Below are 20,589 nucleotides of genomic sequence, written 5' to 3'. Positions count from 1 at the left end.
TGTGTGTGTGTGTGTGTGTTGCTTGTACAGCTATGGGACATCAGTGTCAACTCCACTGAGTGAAGTATTGAAGGAGGCTGAACTAGGTGCCAGGCAGGAACTGCAGTGGCAGCAGCAGTGTGTGTGTGTGTGTGTGTGTGTGTGTGTGTGTGTGTGTGTGTGTGTGTGCGTTTGTGTATTCAGCACCAGACCCTCCCTGGCTGCACATCCATCCCATAATCCATGGTGACGGCTGAGAGCAGTGACACCCACACTCTACTGCTGCCGTGGCGACAGGGCCAGGCCCAGGATGGATGGAAGCGTCAGACGTAATTGGAGCCCATTAAGCAAGACTCTGTGTCTAATGAATGATGCACGCATGCAAACACACACACACACACACACATGTACCCCCCACACAATCACATGCAGGAAGACAGCAAAACACACACACACACACAAAGCTCAAGGAATGCCGCAGCAGCCTGCTCTGAAATGACCTTAGCTGGATCTAGCCGCAGAGATTCATTTCAGCATCCATTGATAGGAAAACGGTTCCACGTTTACATTAAAAGGTTTCTATCTTACCAAACCACACCACTCTAAATTACTTTGCCGATCGATAATACACATTTTCTTTTCAACATGGCTTTTCCCCTGAAAAACATGCAAGGTTCCAAAACGAAATCATCAGTTACCACAACTCCAATCTCCCCCAGAGCAGCGGGCGCTGCCATATAATTCCCCGGCCTTACCTAGAAAAACAAAGGAATCTATAATGTAGGATCATTGAGGTCCAAGGGAATTGGGTAAGGCAGTCGAGCCACACACACACACACACAACATATCAGATGAAAGAGAGCGACCAGAGATTCGTCTTTGTTTTATTAAAAAGAGCCTCGGATGGAACAAACAAACAAACAAACACACAAACACACCTCGGCAGCAGCCGGCTCAGCAGCACTGGTTTCAATATTTCAACAGAGAGCTTTAGCTGGAGGGGCAGAAGGACAAATGGAGCTTTCTCAGAAATCAATCCTAATTATCCTGGCTTCTGAGACCATCACGTGTAACAGGCCGACCAATCAGCCCTCAGGATAGAAAACAGATAGATACGCAATCTACCCAGTGGACTTCCCTGAGAGATGCAACGATCAACGCATCGCTTAGCTGTATATGCAGGTATTGAACTCTCTTCATCACTACCTCTAGACCAGAGGAAGGTACTAAAGAGGTCACATGCTAGTTACATCTCTATCCCTCTCTCCACCATTGTAATTCCGATTGGAATGTCAGGTGTCAAAACGGTTGATTATTTACTAGGTACCTCATAACCCGGATTAAGCCTACCTCCAAGACGACAAATCGCCTCAACCGTCTGGGAAATCAGCCCTAGACGTATCGCAGCATAGATAGACCTCTCCACTAGGGGCATCCTTAGTCTTTTTCTCCCAGCTTCTCCACATCCATGCGTTTCTAGACAGGCCAACGCTCCCAGACATGTTGCCAGGTCTAACACTCGGTAGTCTTCCCGGAGCCACAGCAGAACATTTGATTAGATCTTTAATCCAGATAAATAAACAACGTGTGTGTGTGTGTATTTATGTGTGCGTGTGTGTGTGTGCGTGTGTGTGTGTGTGTATTTATGTGTGTGTGTGTATTTATGTGTGTGTGTGTGTGTATTTATGTGTGTGTGTGTGTGTGTGTGTGTGTGTGTGTGTGTGTGTGTATTTATGTGTGTGTGAGAGAGAGAAAGACACCATGCTCTTACAGCTGGGGGGGGGGGGGGGTTATTCATTCATTCATTCATTCTCCTACAATCCGAGCTCCTCAGCCTTAGTCTGTTTGCTTTATGATACCATACAAACTGTCCTGTTCTGTACTGTACCGCATACATCAAATGTCCTAGTTGTGCACGGATTGATTGTGGTTGTATTGCAGTGAGTAGAGGACTTGCGCTTATCAAGCCACCGTCGTGTGTCAGGGCATGTTGGATTACTTCCACGTTTTGTCTGTCTCGGCGAGCCCAGGTAAAGTATACTCCCATACTGGAGTCATCAAGTAGTGTCGTACTACTTTAATGGTTGAGAAAGTCACAGAAAGTAGAACGTCAGTGTAGAAAGTCGAGTCGTGCTGAAAGCAGAGTATTTATTACGAGACACTGTCCTGCACAGCAGTTACCAAATCCTCTGTAACTCTAGGCGGAGGCTCCTGAGTGTATTACCTTGACTCTCATTGGTCTTCAGTGATAGGAAATGGTGAGGACAGGGTCAGGTGACCCAGCTCCAGAAACACAGCTGGAATGGCCTCTGTGACATGAGCTGCAGCTGGAGATTAGCACCTTATATAACAGTGTGTGTGTGTGTGTATGTCTCTATCCATAAAGGCTTACAGTACATGTACAATGTATGGGCCACGGTGCCAAGTCTCCTATATAGTGCTGCAGTGTATCCCTCAGCTCAGAACTGAGCTGGTTATGCTGCAAACATGCACACACACACACACACACACACACACACACCTCTTTTCCCTTTGGGGAGAAAGGCACAGATGGATGTTTCTGGATGGATGATCCTCCGGGAGGGGTCAAAAGCAGCAGGGAGAGAAACGTTGGCAGGCAGGGCTGTGTATGTGTCACTGTATGTGTCACTGCACCACCTCTCTCTCATCCCACCTCTGCTCTCCCGCTCTCCCCAACCTCACCTCTGTTCTCCCGCTCTCCCCAACATCACCTCTGCTCTCCTTCTCTACCCAACATCACCTCTGCTCTCCCACTCTCCCCAACATCACCTCTGCTCTCCCTCTCTCCCCAACATCACCTCTGCTCTCCCTCTCTCCCCAACCTCACCTCTGCTCTCCCTCTCCCCAACCTCACCTCTGCTCTCCCTCTCTCCCCAACCTCACCTCTGCTCTCCCTCTCTCAACTCTGCTCTCCCTCTCTCCACAACCTCACCTCTGCTCTCCCTCTCTCCCAACCTCACATCACCTCTCCCCCCAACCTCACCTCACCCTCTCTCCCCAACATCACCTCTGCTCTCCCTCTCTCCCCCCAACATCACCTCTGCTCTCCCTCTCTCCCCAACCTCACCTCTGCTCTCCCTCTCTCCCCAACCTCACCTCTGCTCTCCCTCTCTCCCCAACATCACCTCTGCTCTCCCTCTCTCCCCAACATCACCTCTGCTCTCCCTCTCTCCCCAACATCACCTCTGCTCTCCCTCTCTCCCCAACATCACCTCTGCTCTCCCTCTCTCCCCAACATCACCTCTGCTCTCCCTCTCTCCCCAACCTCACCTCTGCTCTCCCTCTCTCCCCAACCTCACCTCTGCTCTCTCGCCAACCTCACCTCTGCTCTCCCTCCAACCTCACCTCTGCTCTCCCTCCAACCTCACCTCTGCTCTCCCTCCAACCTCACCTCTGCTCTCCCTCTCTCCCCAACCTCACCTCTGCTCTCCCTCTCTCCCCAACCTCACCTCTGCTCTCCCTCTCTCCCCAACCTCACCTCTGCTCTCCCTCTCTCCCCAACATCACCTCTGCTCTCCATCTCTCCCCAACCTCATCTCTGCTCTCCATCTCTCCCCAACCTTACCTCTGCTCTCCCTCTCCCCAACCTCACCATCTCCCCCCAACCTCACCTCTGCTCTCCATCTCTCCCCAACCTCACCTCTGCTCTCCCTCTCTCCCCAACCTCACCTCTGCTCTCCCTCTCTCCCCAACCTCACCTCTGCTCTCCCTCTCTCCCCAACCTCACCTCTCCCTCTCTCGCCAACCTCACCTCTCCCTCTCTCGCTAACCTCACCTCTGCTCTCCCTCTCCCCAACCTCACCTCTGCTCTCCCTCTCTCCCCAACCTCACCTCTGCTCTCCCTCTCTCCCCAACCTCACCTCTGCTCTCCCTCTCTCCCCAACCTCACCTCTGCTCTCCCTCTCTCCCCAACCTCACCTCTGCTCTCCCTCTCTCCCCAACATCACCTCTGCTCTCCCTCTCTCCCAACCTCACCTCTGCTCTCCCTCTCTCCCCAACCTCACCTCTGCTCTCCCTCTCTCCCCAACATCACCTCTGCTCTCCCTCTCTCCCCAACCTCACCTCTGCTCTCCCTCTCCCCAACCTCACCTCTGCTCTCCATCTCCCCCCAACCTCACCTCTGCTCTCCATCTCTCCCCAACCTCACCTCTGCTCTCCCTCTCTCCCCAACCTCACCTCTCCCTCTCTCCCCAACCTCACCTCTCCCTCTCTCCCCAACCTCACCTCTCCCTCTCTCCCCAACCTCACCTCTCCCACTCTCCTCAACCTCACCTCTCCCTCTCTCCCCAACCTCACCTCTCCCTCTCTCCCCAACCTCACCTCTGCTCCCCCTCTCTCCCCAACCTCACCTCTGCTCTCCCTCTCGCCAACCTCACCTCTGCTCTCCCTCTCCCCAACCTCACCTCTGCTCTCCCTCTCTCCCCAACCTCACCTCTGCTCTCCCTCTCTCCCCAACCTCACCTCTGCTCTCCCTCTCTCCCCAACCTCACCTCTGCTCTCCCTCTCTCCCCAACCTCACCTCTGCTCTCCCTCTCTCCCCAACCTCACCTCTGCTCTCCCTCTCTCCCCAACCTCACCTCTGCTCTCCCTCTCCCCAACCTCACCTCTGCTCTCCATCTCCCCCCAACCTCACCTCTGCTCTCCATCTCTCCCCAACATCACCTCTGCTCTCCATCTCTCCCCAACCTCACCTCTGCCCACCCTCTCTCCCCAACCTCACCTCTGCTCTCCCTCTCTCCCCAACCTCACCTCTGCTCTCCCTCTCTCCCCAACCTCACCTCACCTCTGCTCCCCCTCTCTCCCCAACCTCACCTCTGCTCTCCCCCTCTCCCCAACCTCACCTCTGCTCTCCCCCTCTCCCCAACCTCACCTCTGCTCTCCCTCTCTCCCCAACCTCACCTCTGCTCTCCCTCTCTCCCCAACCTCACCTCTGCTCTCCCTCTCTCCCCAACCTCACCTCTGCTCTCCCTCTCTCCCCAACCTCACCTCTGCTCTCCCTCTCTCCCCAACCTCACCTCTGCTCTCCCTCTCTCCCCAACCTCACCTCTGCTCTCCCTCTCTCCCCAACCTCACCTCTGCTCTCCCTCTCCCCAACCTCACCTCTGCTCTCCATCTCCCCAACCTCACCTCTGCTCTCCATCTCCCCCCAACCTCACCTCTGCTCTCCATCTCTCCCCAACATCACCTCTGCTCTCCATCTCTCCCCAACATCACCTCTGCTCTCCATCTCTCCCCAACATCACCTCTGCCCACCCTCTCTCCCCAACCTCACCTCTGCCCACCCTCTCTCCCCAACCTCACCTCTGCTCTCCCTCTCTCCCCAACCTCACCTCTGCTCTCCCTCTCTCCCCAACCTCACCTCACCTCTGCTCCCCCCCTCTCCCCAACCTCACCTCTGCTCTCCCCCTCTCCCCAACCTCACCTCTGCTCTCCCCCTCTCCCCAACCTCACCTCTGCTCTCCCCCTCTCCCCAACCTCACCTCTGCTCTCCCCCTCTCCCCAACCTCACCTCTGCTCTCCCTCTCTCCCCAACCTCACCTCTGCTCTCCCTCTCTCCCCAACCTCACCTCTCCCTCTCTCCCCAACCTCACCTCTGCTCTCCCTCTCTCCCCAACCTCACCTCTCCCTCCACCTCTTCTCTGCCCCCACTCTTATGTTCTGTTCCTCTGAGGCTGGAGGGGAAAAGACTGACACTAGTCTCGCACCCTCTCACCCTTTTTATTCTGCCGAGAGGATATATGGGTGGTTTTACCTACCAAAGGGCCGAGGGAGAGGACAGAGGGAGTAAGGGGAGGAGGGATGTAGGTTTGAAGCAAAGGAAACATATCTCAGTTTGGGGAAGCGATCCCCTGTAGTGCGTGGCTGCCTGCCGATAGACAGAAAGAGACAGATGTACTTCTCTAAAAGGAGACGCGCACATTTCAAGTCAGGAAGCACGCTGTTCAAAGGAAAGAGGAAGCGCTAGAAGAAGTGCGTCATGTCAGAGAGAAAAGAGTACCCAACCACAAAGATAACGACTTATTACCAGCCAGTACAACTGACGACGTTCTCTGAAAGTTAAACTCACACCGTACACTAACACAAGTACATACACATGGACATAGTGCCTGCCTGTAATTTCTTTTATTTCACAGTAACACTGTCGTCACTAGTTACTGTACCACAGCCACAAAGTCATAATTATGGCTAAACCCTACCTATTTCTACAATTTATCTTCTTAAAAATCAGATTTTAAGCCTAACTATAACCTTAACCCTAACCGTCACCTTAAATTAAAACCCCACAAAACACGTTCACTCCCAATCCCACACTCTGTTGCCCTTTGCTCCCCAACCCAACCCAAGCACGCTGACAGAGCTAAGGAGAACCACACAACTGAGAATAAACCCTATAATGCATGTAATACAATACAAAGCAGAGCACTGGGCCTTTTTAATGCAGGAATATTTCCATCTTCTTCTGTTTCCGCTGACTAAAGAGAACGAGAACTCTGTGTCCCCCAAGAGGCCAGGAGGATGAGTACGACCAGAGATGAGAGCTGGAGCCTTTTACTAGAATCTGCATGCAGTACAGTTATAATAGACCTGTGAGTCTTCATGCAATATGATAATAGGTGAGTCTTCAGAGCCACTGGGACCCTTGTCTTCACCTCTGTAAAAGAGCATAGGGATTGTAAACACTAATTGCACACACGCATGCACGCACATGCAGTGTTTCCCCTAGGATTTTTTTCAGCCGTGGCTAAGGTAGTGGGGGGGGTTGTATAACGACTATGAGAAGGTCACTTCTGGTGACTTTTTAATAGGGCATTCTACTTCAAAATGCATGAAAATAAAATGACGCTCTGCTGCTCCTCTCTCCTTTCACTGCGCTCTTGCTCTGCCCCAGGGGTGTCAAACTCATTTTGCCCTGCGGGCCGCATCCCCTCTTAAAATTGATTGTATTTCCTTGACGTGAAAATAAGCAAAAAAAATGTCCTCTCTCCATTGCTTTTGGCATTTTCGATGCTCTCTGACTGTCTAGCTTTCGTTTCAATAACTGTTAGCAAGCTGCACTGAGCGAAGAGACTATGAATGTCGGTCCCTTCTAATTTCAACATAGTTTCGATTAAGTTTGAGTTATATTGAAAGTCGAATGAGATTTTGGTGTGTGTGTGTGTGGCGGCAACGATTTCATTGGCGGCAATGAATATAGGGGAAACACTAGCACACGCATGCGCAGGTGCACACACACACACACACACACACACACACACACACACACACACCTTTGCACGCATTTGAGGCACACTCACAGTTCACACACAGATAGAAAGCAGCTAATGTTACGGTCAACTCCAGCCATCTCTGTGAAGTTTGTTTTGTAAAGCGAAGGCCTAATTTGAATAGGACTTCCAATTCAATGAGATAAAGTGGCGCTCCCTAATTTAAAAACGGCAACACTTGTGGTTTGAGGACAGCTATGCCCTTGGGACTGAATGACACGGAGAGAGATGGGAGAGAGGGGGAGCGGTATGATATACTAAAAAGAAAATAGTCCGCTGATGCCAAGTGGCCTTTTACTTCGGGGACAAGGACTTGTTGAACATGTACTCTCCTTTAATAATACACTAAAAAGAAACCAATCCCATGTCACTTTTACCTATGGGAGCAGGGGCTTCCTTTATATATGCTCTAATACTGTACATCTGAACTCTGCAGCTCTGTGAGCTTCACTATAGACCTAGAGGATGGTAGCCAGTGCAAATCTCAGCCATCTATTATTAGTAACACTGTACTTGTACTTACATCTAAAACACGCAAATGAGAAATAGAAAGCAAGCAGCTCTGTCTCGTAGCCTGGAACAGATGCCTCGATTGTCTCATCAGCTCCAGAATATGCAGGAGAGTGGTAGCTCGAGAGACGAATGCACGCACGCGCTTGCACACAAACACAAACACACACAGTGGGAGAGTGAGAGCACAAGCGTTGCCTGTCTACCATGCTAGATATCCCCTCTGGTGCCAATCTGATAGCATAACAGTGTCATCCAATCCGAACTCATCTCTCTGTATGTCTAGTCCATCCATTATCTCAGCCGTGATGGCCAGTGGGAAAGTTCCTGTCTTTTTCCGTGGCTAAACCAACTAGGCTTGTAATTTATACATTTTATTGGTATTTATACATTTCAAATGCCTCTTCAAAGTTCAAATGCCTCTCCGGTGAAATAGTGATGCGTGACATATGCCTACTTTCATCACACTAACCAGTCCTCTAAAGTTAGCATCACTATTAGCAACATCTGCCTTGATAACAGCTGCTGCAGCCGCCGTCCCCGTTGTCACACTACTACAACACAAGCTAGCTAACGTTGCTAGCGTTAGCATGGGAAAGGTACAGCATTACATATTGTGCTCTCAGTAGTGAAGTGTTGTCATAAAAAAAATTAAAAGGTTGAAATGTCACTCCAAAATTCTGCTCTAATATTGTTGAATAGCAGAGACATTCTGTCCAGCTTCTGAAGGCCTAGCCAATGGCTGGCCGAGCTAGCTAGATTTTTGTACCTGGATAATTTTTTCTAGTCAGTATTAACCCTTCTCTTTACAAAAGAAACTGAAGAGATGAAAGCTGAAAAGAACTACAACTATGGTGAAAATGAAGTAAAAATTCAAATAAAATGTCATTTAAAAAATGCCTAGAAAAGGCCTAGAAAACCCTGACACCAGATACCCATCACGGTCAAAAACAGGTTATTTTTGTTAGTGGGTGTGGTTGTGTGTGTGGGGGGGGGGTCTTAACGTGTGGGTGTGTGTATCTACTGTGCATCCAGAAAGTATTCAGACCGCTTAACTTTTTCCCCATTTTGTTACATTATAGCCTTATTCTAAAAGGGATTCAATAGTTTTTGTTCTTCATCAATACCCAATAATTACAAAGCAAAAACTGTTTAGAATATTTTACAAATGCAGAAAAAAGAAAACGGACATATTACATTTACAGAAGTATTTAGACCCTTTATTCAGTACTTTGTTGAAGTACCTTTGGCAGCGATGACAGCCACGAGTCTTTGGTATGACACTACAAGTTTGGCACACCTGTATTGCAGATCCACTCAAGCTCTGTCAGGTTGGATGGGGAGTGTTGCTGCACAGCTATTTTCAGGTCTCTCCACAGATGTTCCATCGGGTTCAAGCCCGGGCTCTGGCTGGGCCACTCAAGGACACATTCAGAAACTTGTCAGGACCTGCATTGTCTTGGCAGTGTGCTTAGAGTCATTGTCCTGTTGGAAGGTGAACCTTCACCACTGTCTGAGGTCCTGAGCACTCTGGAGCAGGTTTTCATCAAGGATCTCTCAGTAATTTGCTCCGTTCATCATTCCCTTGATCCTGACTAGTCTCCCATGATGGTGCTACCACCATGCTTCACTACAGGGATGAGCCAGGTTTCCTCCAGACGTGACACTTGGAATTCAGGCCAAATAGTTCAATCTTGGTGTCATCAGACCAGAGAATCTGGTTTCTCATGGTCTGAGAGTCCTTTAGGTGCCTTTTGGCAAACTCCAAGTGGGCTGTAATGTGCCTTTTACTGAAGAGGGGCTTCCATCTGGCCATTCTACCATAAAGGCCTGATTGGTGGAGTGCTGCAGAGATGGTTGTCCTTCTGAAAGGTTCTCCCATCTCCAGAGGAACTCTAGAGCTCTGACAGAGTAGCCATCGGGTTCTTGGTCACCTCCCTGACCAAGGCCCTTCTCCATCAATTGCTCAGTTTGGCCGGGTCGACCAGGTCTAGGAAAAGTCTTAGTGGTTCCAAACTTCTATTTAAGAACGATGTCCACTGTGTTCTTGGGAACCTTCAATGCTGCAGATATTTTTTAGTACCCTTCCCCAGATCTGTGCCTCAACACAATTCTGTCTCGGGGCTCTACGGACAATTCCTTTGACCTAAAGGCTTTTTGCTATGACATACTCTGTGGGATCTTATATAGACAGGTGTGTTCCTTTCCAAATCATGTCCAATCAATTGAATTTATCACAGGTGGACTCCAATCAAGTTGTAGAAACATCTCAAGGATGGTCAATGGAAACAGGATGCACTTGAGATCAATTTCAAGTCTCATAGCAAAGGGTCTGAATACTTATGTAAATCATGTATTTCTGTTTTTTATTTTTAATATATTTGCAAAAATGTCTAAAAACAGTTTTCACTTTGTCATTATGTGGTATTGTGTGTAGAGTGATGAGGAACATTTTTCTTGAATCCATTTGAAAGCAACGTTGTAACATCACAAAATGTGATAATAAGGGAATGGGTCCGAATACTTTCCGAATGCACTGTGTGTGTGTGTGTGTGTGTGTGTGTGTGTGTGTGTGTGCTGTGTATCAACAAGGGTTTTTGCGTGACAGATGGTTCTCATTGGCTTCTGGGCAGAGACTCAAGTAGCAACCCAGCGACTTGGAAACTCTCATTGGTTTGAAGGCAATTCCTCTCCTATTAAGAAGACAAGAGTGTTTTTGCCAGAGATGCTTTAGCTTAGCTGAGTGGAGAGCTGAGTGGAGCAGAGCTGTGGAAGCTGGCAGACAGACAAGTTCTCTCTGTGTGTGTGTGTGTGTGTGTATGTGTGTGCGCGCGCCAGGGTAGAGGATCAGTGTGGGATCACAGTAAAGCCCTCATGGCCACACCATGCCACCACTGTGCCATCCACAACTCATCAGTACACTGCCCCCTGTGCCAGGAGACTGTCTCTCTCTCGCTCTCTCTCTCAGGGCGTCATCACTCTGTTACTTTCGAGGAGGATTTAAAACCTACAGTACACTCTGTTAAACCCTCCACTCTCTAATAGAGGTCGACCGATTATGATTTTTCAACGCCGATAACGATTATTGGAGGACCAAAAAAGCTGATACCGATTAATCGGCCAATTTTTAATTTATTTATTTGTAACAATGACAATTACAACAACACTGAATGAACACTTATTTTAATATAATACATCAATAAAATCAATTTAGCCTCAAATAAATAATGAAACATGTTCAATTTGGTTTAAATAATGCAAAAACAAAGTGTTGGAGAAAGTAAAAGTGCAATATGTGCCATGTAAGAAAGCTAACGTTTAAGTTCCTTGCTCAGAACATGAGAACATATGAAAGCTGGTGGTTCCTTTTAACATGAGTCTTCAATATTCCCAGGTAAGAAGTTTTAGGTTGTAGTTATTATAGGAATTATAGGACTATTTCTCTCTATACTATTTGTATTTCATTTACATTTGACTATTGGATGTTCTTATAGGCACTTTAGTATTGCCAGTGTAACAGTATAGCGTCCGTCCCTCTCCTCGCCCCTACCTGGGCTGGAACCAGGAACACATCGACAACAGCCACCCTCGAAGCAGTGTTACCCATGCAGAGCAAATGAAACAACTACTCCAAGTCTCAGAGCGAGTGACGTTTGAAACGCTATTAGCGCGCACCCCACTAACTAGCTAGCCATTTCACATCAGTTACACCAGCCTAATCTCGGGAGTTGATAGGCTTGAAGTCATTAACAGCGCAATGCTTGAAGCATTGCGAAGAGCTGCTGGCAAAACACACGAAAGTGCTGTTTGAATGTCAGTCTGTCAGACTGCTCTAGACTTAATAATAACATAATAACACGCAGAAATATGAATCCTTAGGTCATTAATATGGTCGAATTCGGAAACTATTATTTTGAAAACAAAACGTTTATTCTTTCATTGAAATACAGAACCGTTACGTATTTTATCTAACGGATGGCATCCCTAAGTCTAAATATTGCTGTTACATTGCACAACCTTCAATGTTATGTCATAATTACGTAAAATTCTGGTAAATTAGTTCGCAATGAACCAGGCGGCCCAAACTGTTGCATAAACCCTGACTCTGCATGCAATGAACGCAAGAGAAGTGACACAATTTCACCTGGTTAATATTGCCTGGATTTATTTTAGCTAAATATGCAGGTTTAAAAATATATACTTCTGTGTATTGATTTTAAGAAAGGTATTGGTTTTTATGGTTAGGTACACATTGGAGCAACGACAGTCCTTTTTTGCGACTGCAAAAAAACGATTATATGCAACACGGGAAGCCAAGGTAGATAAACTAGTAATATCATCAACCATGTGTAGTTATAACTAGTGATTATGATTGATTGATTGTTTTTTATAAGATAGGTTTAATGTTAGCTAGCAACTTACCTTGGCTTCTTACTGCATTTGCGTAACAGTCAGGTGGCTAGAGCGTTGGACTAGTTAACCGTAAGGTTGCAAGACTGAGCTGATAAGGTAAAAATCTGTAGTTCTGCCCCTGAACAAGGTAGTTAATCCACCGTTCCGAGGCCGTCATTGAATTTAAGAATGTGTTCTGAACTGACTTACCAAGTTAAATAAAGGTGTAAAAAATATATATAATAATAATTTAAAAAAATTAAAATCGGCAAAATCGGAGTCCAAAAATACCGATTTCCGATTGTTATGAAAACTTGAAATCGGCCCAAATTAAATCGGCCATTCCGATTAATCGGTCGACCTCTACTCTAACCCTCTACTAACACCTCCTCTACACAGTCTGAGGCCGACAACACAAAACAACAAGTACAGTATTACTGCTAACAAAAGAGGAAATGTAAGAGACTATATACATCTTGGCACTGTATAGCACACGCCAACAACAATACATCTATAATATGTCGATACTCCTGAAGTGTTCAGGAGGACAGAAATTAAGGAACACCTCAGATTGTCCCAAAAACACGCTGAGGAGAGTAACAAATAGAGGGAAAGAAAGTCAATGATGAAGGAGGAGAGAGAAAGACAAAACCCAGAGAGAAGAGAGAAACCAAGTGAGTAATGGCGGAGGAATAGTACGACACCAGGAGTATCTGATGACCATCTGATCCAGTGATGAGGATTTCCATTTTACAGAAACATTTTACGGACAAGGTACTACGCAATGCAGGCAGGAGGCAGGCACGCACGCGGGGGTTGAAAATGAAAGTGCAGAGGCCTGTTTATTGACTTTCATGAATTCTATTTGATCTTGGCGTAGTTGAGTGTTTGTGTGTGAACTTGACGTAGATATGAGAGAGAAGGGGGGGGGGGTGGGCTCTTGTTTGCTGCCTGTACTGAGGGTGGGCAGTGCAACTATGGTAAACAGAACAAGGAATGCAGGCGTTAGTTCAACAGCTGAGACGAACATGGCATCCAATTACTGGGCTTCTATCTATCTCTTTCTTTCCATCTCTCTCTCTCGCTCTCTCTCTCTCTCTCTCTCTCGACCAAAACCAACGCAGAGCATGTAGGCAGTCTGGGAGAAGAATAAATGAGGGGATCCATTCAGATAAAGAGCACCTCTGACTCCATGAACTCAGTTTTTTAATCCCAGTAAAAATCCCTGTCTTAGGTCAGTTAGGATCACCACTTTATTTTAAGAATGTGAAATGTCAGAATAATAGTAGAGAGAGTGATTTATTTCAGTATTTCTTTCTTTCACCACATTCCCAGTGGGTCAGAAGTTTATATACACTCAATTAGTATTTGGTAGCATTGCCTTTAAAATGTTTAACTTGGGTCAAATGTTTTGGGTAGCCTTCCACAAGCTTCCCACAATAAGTTGAGTGAATTTTGGCCCATTCCTCCTGACAAAGCTGGTGTAACCGAGTCAGGTTTGTAGGCCTCCTTGCTCACACATGTTTTTTTTTCAGTTCTGCCCACAAATTTTCTATAGGACTGAGGTTAGGGCTTTGTGATACCACTCCAATAACTTGACTTTGTTGTCCTTAAGCCATTTTGCCACAATTTTGGAAGTATGCTTGGGGTCATTGTCCATTTGGAAGACCCATTTGCAACCAACCTTTAACTTGAGATGTTGCTTCAATATATCCACATAATTTTCACACCTCATGATGCCATCTATTTTGTGAAGTGCACCAGTCCCTCCTGCAGCAAAGCACCCCCACAACATGATGCTGCCGCCCCCGTGCTTCACAGTTGGGATGGTGTTCTTCGGCTTGCAAGCTTCCCCCTTTTTCCTCCAATGGTCATTATGGCCAAATAGTTATATTTTTGTTTCATCAGACCAGAGGACATTTCTCCAAAAAGTACGATCTTTGTCCCCGTGTGCAGTTGCAAACCGTAGTCTGGCTTTTTTATGGCGGTTTTGGAGCATTGGCTCCTTCCTTGCTGAGCGGCCTTTCAGGTTATGTCGATATAGGACTTGTTTAACTGTGGATATAGATACTTTTGTACCTGTTTCCTCCAGCATCTTCACAAGGTATTTTGCTGTTGTTCTGGGATTTACTGGCACTTTTCTCACCAAAGTATGTATGTGTTTATACTTGCGTACTATTGTTTGTACAGAGGAATGTGGTACCTTCATGCGTTTGGAAATTGCTCCCAAGGATGAACCAGACTTGTGGAGGTCTACAATTTTTTTCTGATGTCTTGGCTGATTTCTTTAGATTTTCCCATGATGTCAAGCAAAGAGGCACCGAGTTTGAAGGTAGGCCTTGAAATACATCCACAGGTACACCTCCAATTGACTCCAATTATTTCAATTAGACTATCAGAAGCTTCTTAAAGCAATGACATCATTTTCTGAATATTTCCAAGCTGTTTAAAGGCGCAGTCAACTTAGTGTATGTAAACTTCTGACCCACTGGAATTGGGATACAGTGAATTATAAGTGAAATAATCTGTCTGTAAACAATTGTTGGAAATATGACTTGCATCATGCACAAAGTAGATGTCTTAACCGACTTGCCAAAACTATAGTTAGTTAATAAGTTAACAAGAAATGTGTGGAGTGGTTGAAAAACTAGTTTTAATGACTCCAACCTAAGTGCATGTAAACTTCTGACCCAGTCAACTACATGTATGACTGGGGGACGACGGGGGAACAGTATGAAAATAGTATGAAAATATATGAACTCACTATTACTGTAAGTCGCTCTGGATAAGATTTTAAAATGTTGTTGCAACAGTCATAGATAATACAAAAGCTAACTACAGCATCCATGCTTCTCACAAGCGCATTGTACAGTCTTAGGGTTTCATTCCACTGAACAGGGCCATTTCCATGGTCACAGAGTTGTGACGTTGCGATGTAGACATTTCTTCTAAAAGCACTGCAGTCCCCTCCCTCCCTTTCATTAGACAGACAGTTGAAGCCCTAATGTCACTGCTCTCCACCACAACCCTGAAATGCCATTTCCATGTTTTAAAATCCATTAAAATGCATATTGCCCACTACACTCAGCCCTCTCAATGGAGCCTTTGATCAACAACAATCAGCTGTGCAAATCACTCTCTCACTTAGCCGGGAATGCTGAAAACCACACACATCACAGGCTCTTTGACAAAAGCGTCGCAGAGCCCCTCTCCTCCTCCTCCTCCCCCTCAAACTCCTCCCTCCGTCCTCCTTTCCCTCCTCCTGCTTTCTCAGTTCAACTGCCTTACCTCCTTGGTGTGCCTCATGGGCCACCATATCACATGGATGTTTTCTGTCTACTATCTTGTTTCCATCGGCAATGACTGGAACGATCCCAGTGGCGCTCAGTTCCTCGAAGGTCCCCATATGCTGTAACTATAAACCAGGAAACTGACAAACATCTCAGGTTACTTAAGGTAAAGCTCAGAGTTCTGAGGTCAATTTCTTGTCAGTATAGTGTTTTTTTTGTACTGGTCTGTTTAATGGGCTTTGTTTCAGACAAGCAACATGTGCTGCTGGGGATTTCAACTTGACTGCAATGGGGATCCGTTCTGCTGTTACACTCATTCCTTCGGGTCGTATTCATCACTAGGCGCCGAATGGAAGCAAACAAACTCAAAAAACAGAGGTACTACCTGGGCAATAAGAGATGCTGTTTTTTCTTTGTGGTTGCAAATTTATTTTTTCTTTATTTAACTAGGCAAGTCAGTTAAGAACAAATTCTTATTTACAATGACGGCCTAGGAACAATGGGTTAACTGCCTGTTCAGGGGCAGAACGACAGATTTGTACCTTGTCAGCTCGGGGGTTTTGAACTTGCAACCTTCCGGTTATTAGTCCAACGCTCTAACCACTAGGCTACCCTGCCGCTCTGCAAAGAGAAGACTGCATGTGATGTCAACATCAGATTATTGTATGCCTGGGAGTCATCACGATAACCCCTGTCTCTTATCTGTACGAGGATATCTATCTGTGTATAAAGGTAAACGTCATGATCCTGTTGCATAGTGCAGGGACACCAGAGAGGCCCACCAATGTGGAATAGACCTTAAATTGATGTCTGTGCCCAGTGGGGAGTCACTGAGAGTGTGGAAGTTGACCAGGTTCAACCCCTCCCTTCTCATTCCTTCTCCCTTCGTCTCTTTAGCCTCAACCAGCGCCACAACATGAACTGTCTGGCTGGCTACGACAATGTTAAGCAGACTACTGAAGATAAATTGCCTTACTATTAGCCTTAATCCTAATTAAGACCATGCCAATTCCATAATGAAGACTATAGTGGGGCTTTATGGTTATTAGGATTAAGACAGTAAAACACAAAGCCATCAAGACTCTGATCAGATAATCTGAGAGAACAGACATTCCTGTCCCCTGTATCCTGTGTCTCTGATTAGGAATGACTCCCGCCGACTCCTGTCCCCTGTATCCCGTGTCTCTGCTTAGGAACGACTCCTGTCCCCTGTATCCGGTGTCTCTGCTTAGGAACAACTCCTGTCCCCTGTATCCGGTGTCTCTGCTTAGGAACGACTCCTGTCCCCTGTATCCGGTGTCTCTGCTTAGGAACGACTCCTGTCCCCTGTATCCGGTTTCTCTGCTTAGGAACGACTCCTGTCCCCTGTATCCCGTGTCTCTGCTTAGGAACGACTCCTGTCCCCTGTATCCGGTTTCTCTGCTTAGGAACAACTCCTGTCCCCTGTATCCGGTTTCTCTGCTTAGGAACGACTCCTGTCCCCTGTATCCAGTTTCTCTGCTTAGGAACGACTCCTGTCCCCTGTCTCTGCTTAGGAACGACTCCTGTCCCCTGTGTCTCTGCTTAGGAACGACTCCTGTCCCCTGTATCCCGTGTCTCTGCTTAGGAACGACTCCTGTCCCCTGTATCCCGTGTCTCTGCTTAGGAACGACTCCTGTCCCCTGTATCCCATGTCTCTGCTTAGGAACGACTCCTGTCCCCTGTATCCGGTTTCTCTGCTTAGGAACGAGTCCTGTCCCCTGTATCCGGTGTCTCTGCTTAGGAACGACTCCTGTCCCCTGTATCCTGTGTCTCTGATTAGGAATGACTCCCGCCGACTCCTGTCTCCTGTATCCCGTGTCTCTGCTTAGGAACGACTCCTGTCCCCTGTATCCGGTTTCTCTGCTTAGGAACGACTCCTGTCCCCTGTATCCGGTGTCTCTGCTTAGAAACGACTCCTGACCCCTGTATCCGGTTTCTCTGCTTAGGAACGACTCCTGTCCCCGGTGTCTCTGCTTAGGAACGACTCCTGTCCCCTGTATCCAGTGTCTCTGCTTAGAAACGACTCCTGTCCCCTGTATCCAGTGTCTCTGCTTAGGAACGACTCCTGACCCCTGTATCCAGTGTCTCTGCTTAGAAACGACTCCTGTCCCCTGTATCCAGTGTCTCTGCTTAGAAACGACTCCTGACCCCTGTATCCGGTTTCTCTGCTTAGGAACGACTCCTGTCCCCGGTGTCTCTGCTTAGGAACGACTCCTGTCCCCTGTATCCAGTGTCTCTGCTTAGAAACGACTCCTGTCCCCTGTATCCAGTGTCTCTGCTTCTGAACGACTCCTGACCCCTGTATCCAGTGTCTCTGCTTAGGAACGACTCCTGTCCCCTGTATCCCGTGTCTCTGCTTAGGAACGACTCCTGACCCCTGTATCCCGTGTCTCTGCTTAGGAACGACTCCTGTCCCCTGTATCCGGTGTCTCTGCTTAGGAACGACTCCTGTCCCCCGTGTCTCTGCTTAGGAACGACTCCTGTCCCCTGTATCCCGTGTCTCTGCTTAGGAACGACTCCTGTCCCCTGTATCCGGTGTCTCTGCTTAGGAACGACTCCTGTCCCCTGTATCCAGTGTCTCTGCTTAGGAACGACTCCTGACCCCTGTATCCGGTTTCTCTGCTTAGGAACGACTCCTGTCCCCGGTGTCCAGTGTCTCTGCTTAGGAACGACTCCTGACCCCTGTATCCAGTGTCTCTGCTTAGAAACGACTCCTGTCCCCTGTATCCAGTGTCTCTGCTTAGAAACGACTCCTGACCCCTGTATCCGGTTTCTCTGCTTAGGAACGACTCCTGTCCCCGGTGTCTCTGCTTAGGAACGACTCCTGTCCCCTGTATCCAGTGTCTCTGCTTAGAAACGACTCCTGTCCCCTGTATCCGGTTTCTCTGCTTAGGAACAACTCCTGTCCCCTGTATCCGGTTTCTCTGCTTAGGAACGACTCCTGTCCCCTGTATCCAGTTTCTCTGCTTAGGAACGACTCCTGTCCCCTGTCTCTGCTTAGGAACGACTCCTGTCCCCTGTATCCGGTGTCTCTGCTTAGGAACGACTCCTGTCCCCTGTATCCCGTGTCTCTGCTTAGGAACGACTCCTGTCCCCTGTATCCCGTGTCTCTGCTTAGGAACGACTCCTGTCCCCTGTATCCCATGTCTCTGCTTAGGAACGACTCCTGTCCCCTGTATCCGGTTTCTCTGCTTAGGAACGAGTCCTGTCCCCTGTATCCGGTGTCTCTGCTTAGGAACGACTCCTGTCCCCTGTATCCTGTTTCTCTGATTAGGAATGACTCCCGCCGACTCCTGTCTCCTGTATCCCGTGTCTCTGCTTAGGAACGACTCCTGTCCCCTGTATCCGGTTTCTCTGCTTAGGAACGACTCCTGTCCCCTGTATCCGGTGTCTCTGCTTAGGAACGACTCCTGTCCCCTGTATCCGGAGTCTCTGCTTAGGAACGACTCCTGTCCCCTGTATCCAGTGTCTCTGCTTAGGAACGACTCCTGACCCCTGTATCCGGTTTCTCTGCTTAGGAACGACTCCTGTCCCCGGTGTCCAGTGTCTCTGCTTAGGAACGACTCCTGACCCCTGTATCCAGTGTCTCTGCTTAGAAACGACTCCTGTCCCCTGTATCCAGTGTCTCTGCTTAGAAACGACTCCTGACCCCTGTATCCGGTTTCTCTGCTTAGGAACGACTCCTGTCCCCGGTGTCTCTGCTTAGGAACGACTCCTGTCCCCTGTATCCAGTGTCTCTGCTTAGAAACGACTCCTGTCCCCTGTATCCGGTTTCTCTGCTTAGGAACAACTCCTGTCCCCTGTATCCGGTTTCTCTGCTTAGGAACGACTCCTGTCCCCTGTATCCAGTTTCTCTGCTTAGGAACGACTCCTGTCCCCTGTCTCTGCTTAGGAACGACTCCTGTCCCCTGTATCCGGTGTCTCTGCTTAGGAACGACTCCTGTCCCCTGTATCCCGTGTCTCTGCTTAGGAACGACTCCTGTCCCCTGTATCCCGTGTCTCTGCTTAGGAACGACTCCTGTCCCCTGTATCCCATGTCTCTGCTTAGGAACGACTCCTGTCCCCTGTATCCGGTTTCTCTGCTTAGGAACGAGTCCTGTCCCCTGTATCCGGTGTCTCTGCTTAGGAACGACTCCTGTCCCCTGTATCCTGTTTCTGTGATTAGGAATGACTCCCGCCGACTCCTGTCTCCTGTATCCCGTGTCTCTGCTTAGGAACGACTCCTGTCCCCTGTATCCGGTTTCTCTGCTTAGGAACGACTCCTGTCCCCTGTATCCGGTGTCTCTGCTTAGAAACGACTCCTGTCCCCTGTATCCAGTGTCTCTGCTTAGGAACGACTCCTGACCCCTGTATCCGGTTTCTCTGCTTAGGAACGACTCCTGTCCCCGGTGTCTCTGCTTAGGAACGACTCCTGTCCATTTTATCCAGTGTCTCTGCTTAGAAACGACTCCTGTCCCCTGTATCCAGTGTCTCTGCTTAGGAACGACTCCTGACCCCTGTATCCAGTGTCTCTGCTTAGAAACGACTCCTGTCCCCTGTATCCAGTGTCTCTGCTTAGAAACGACTCCTGACCCCTGTATCCGGTTTCTCTGCTTAGGAACGACTCCTGTCCCCGGTGTCTCTGCTTAGGAACGACTCCTGTCCCCTGTATCCAGTGTCTCTGCTTAGAAACGACTCCTGTCCCCTGTATCCAGTGTCTCTGCTTCGGAACGACTCCTGACCCCTGTATCCAGTGTCTCTGCTTAGGAACGACTCCTGTCCCCTGTATCCCGTGTCTCTGCTTAGGAACGACTCCTGACCCCTGTATCCCGTGTCTCTGCTTAGGAACGACTCCTGTCCCCTGTATCCGGTGTCTCTGCTTAGGAACGACTCCTGTCCCCTGTATCCAGTTTCTCTGCTTAGGAACGACTCCTGTCCCCTGTATCCCGTGTCTCTGCTTAGGAACGACTCCTGTCCCCTGTATCCCGTGTCTCTGCTTAGGAACGACTCCTGTCCCCTGTATCCCGTGTCTCTGCTTAGGAACGACTCCTGTCCCCTGTATCCCGTGTCTCTACTTAGGAACGACTCCTGTCCCCTGTATCCCGTGTCTCTGCTTAGGAACGACTCCTGTC

The 20,589-nt window shown here is 48.2% G+C and overlaps 1 protein-coding gene across 4 annotated transcripts in view; it reads right to left on the bottom strand.

Moving 5' to 3' along the window:
* LOC110498325 (alpha-(1,6)-fucosyltransferase) overlaps positions 1 to 20,589 on the bottom strand; it is a 118,145-nt gene that overhangs the window by 75,776 nt on the left and 21,780 nt on the right. The gene's annotated exons all lie outside the window — the stretch shown is intronic.

The sequence above is a fragment of the Oncorhynchus mykiss genome, chromosome 19 (assembly GCF_013265735.2).
Source record: "Oncorhynchus mykiss isolate Arlee chromosome 19, USDA_OmykA_1.1, whole genome shotgun sequence".
NCBI classification, from domain to species: domain Eukaryota; kingdom Metazoa; phylum Chordata; class Actinopteri; order Salmoniformes; family Salmonidae; genus Oncorhynchus; species Oncorhynchus mykiss.
This window is presented reverse-complemented; position numbering and strand designations above follow the sequence as displayed.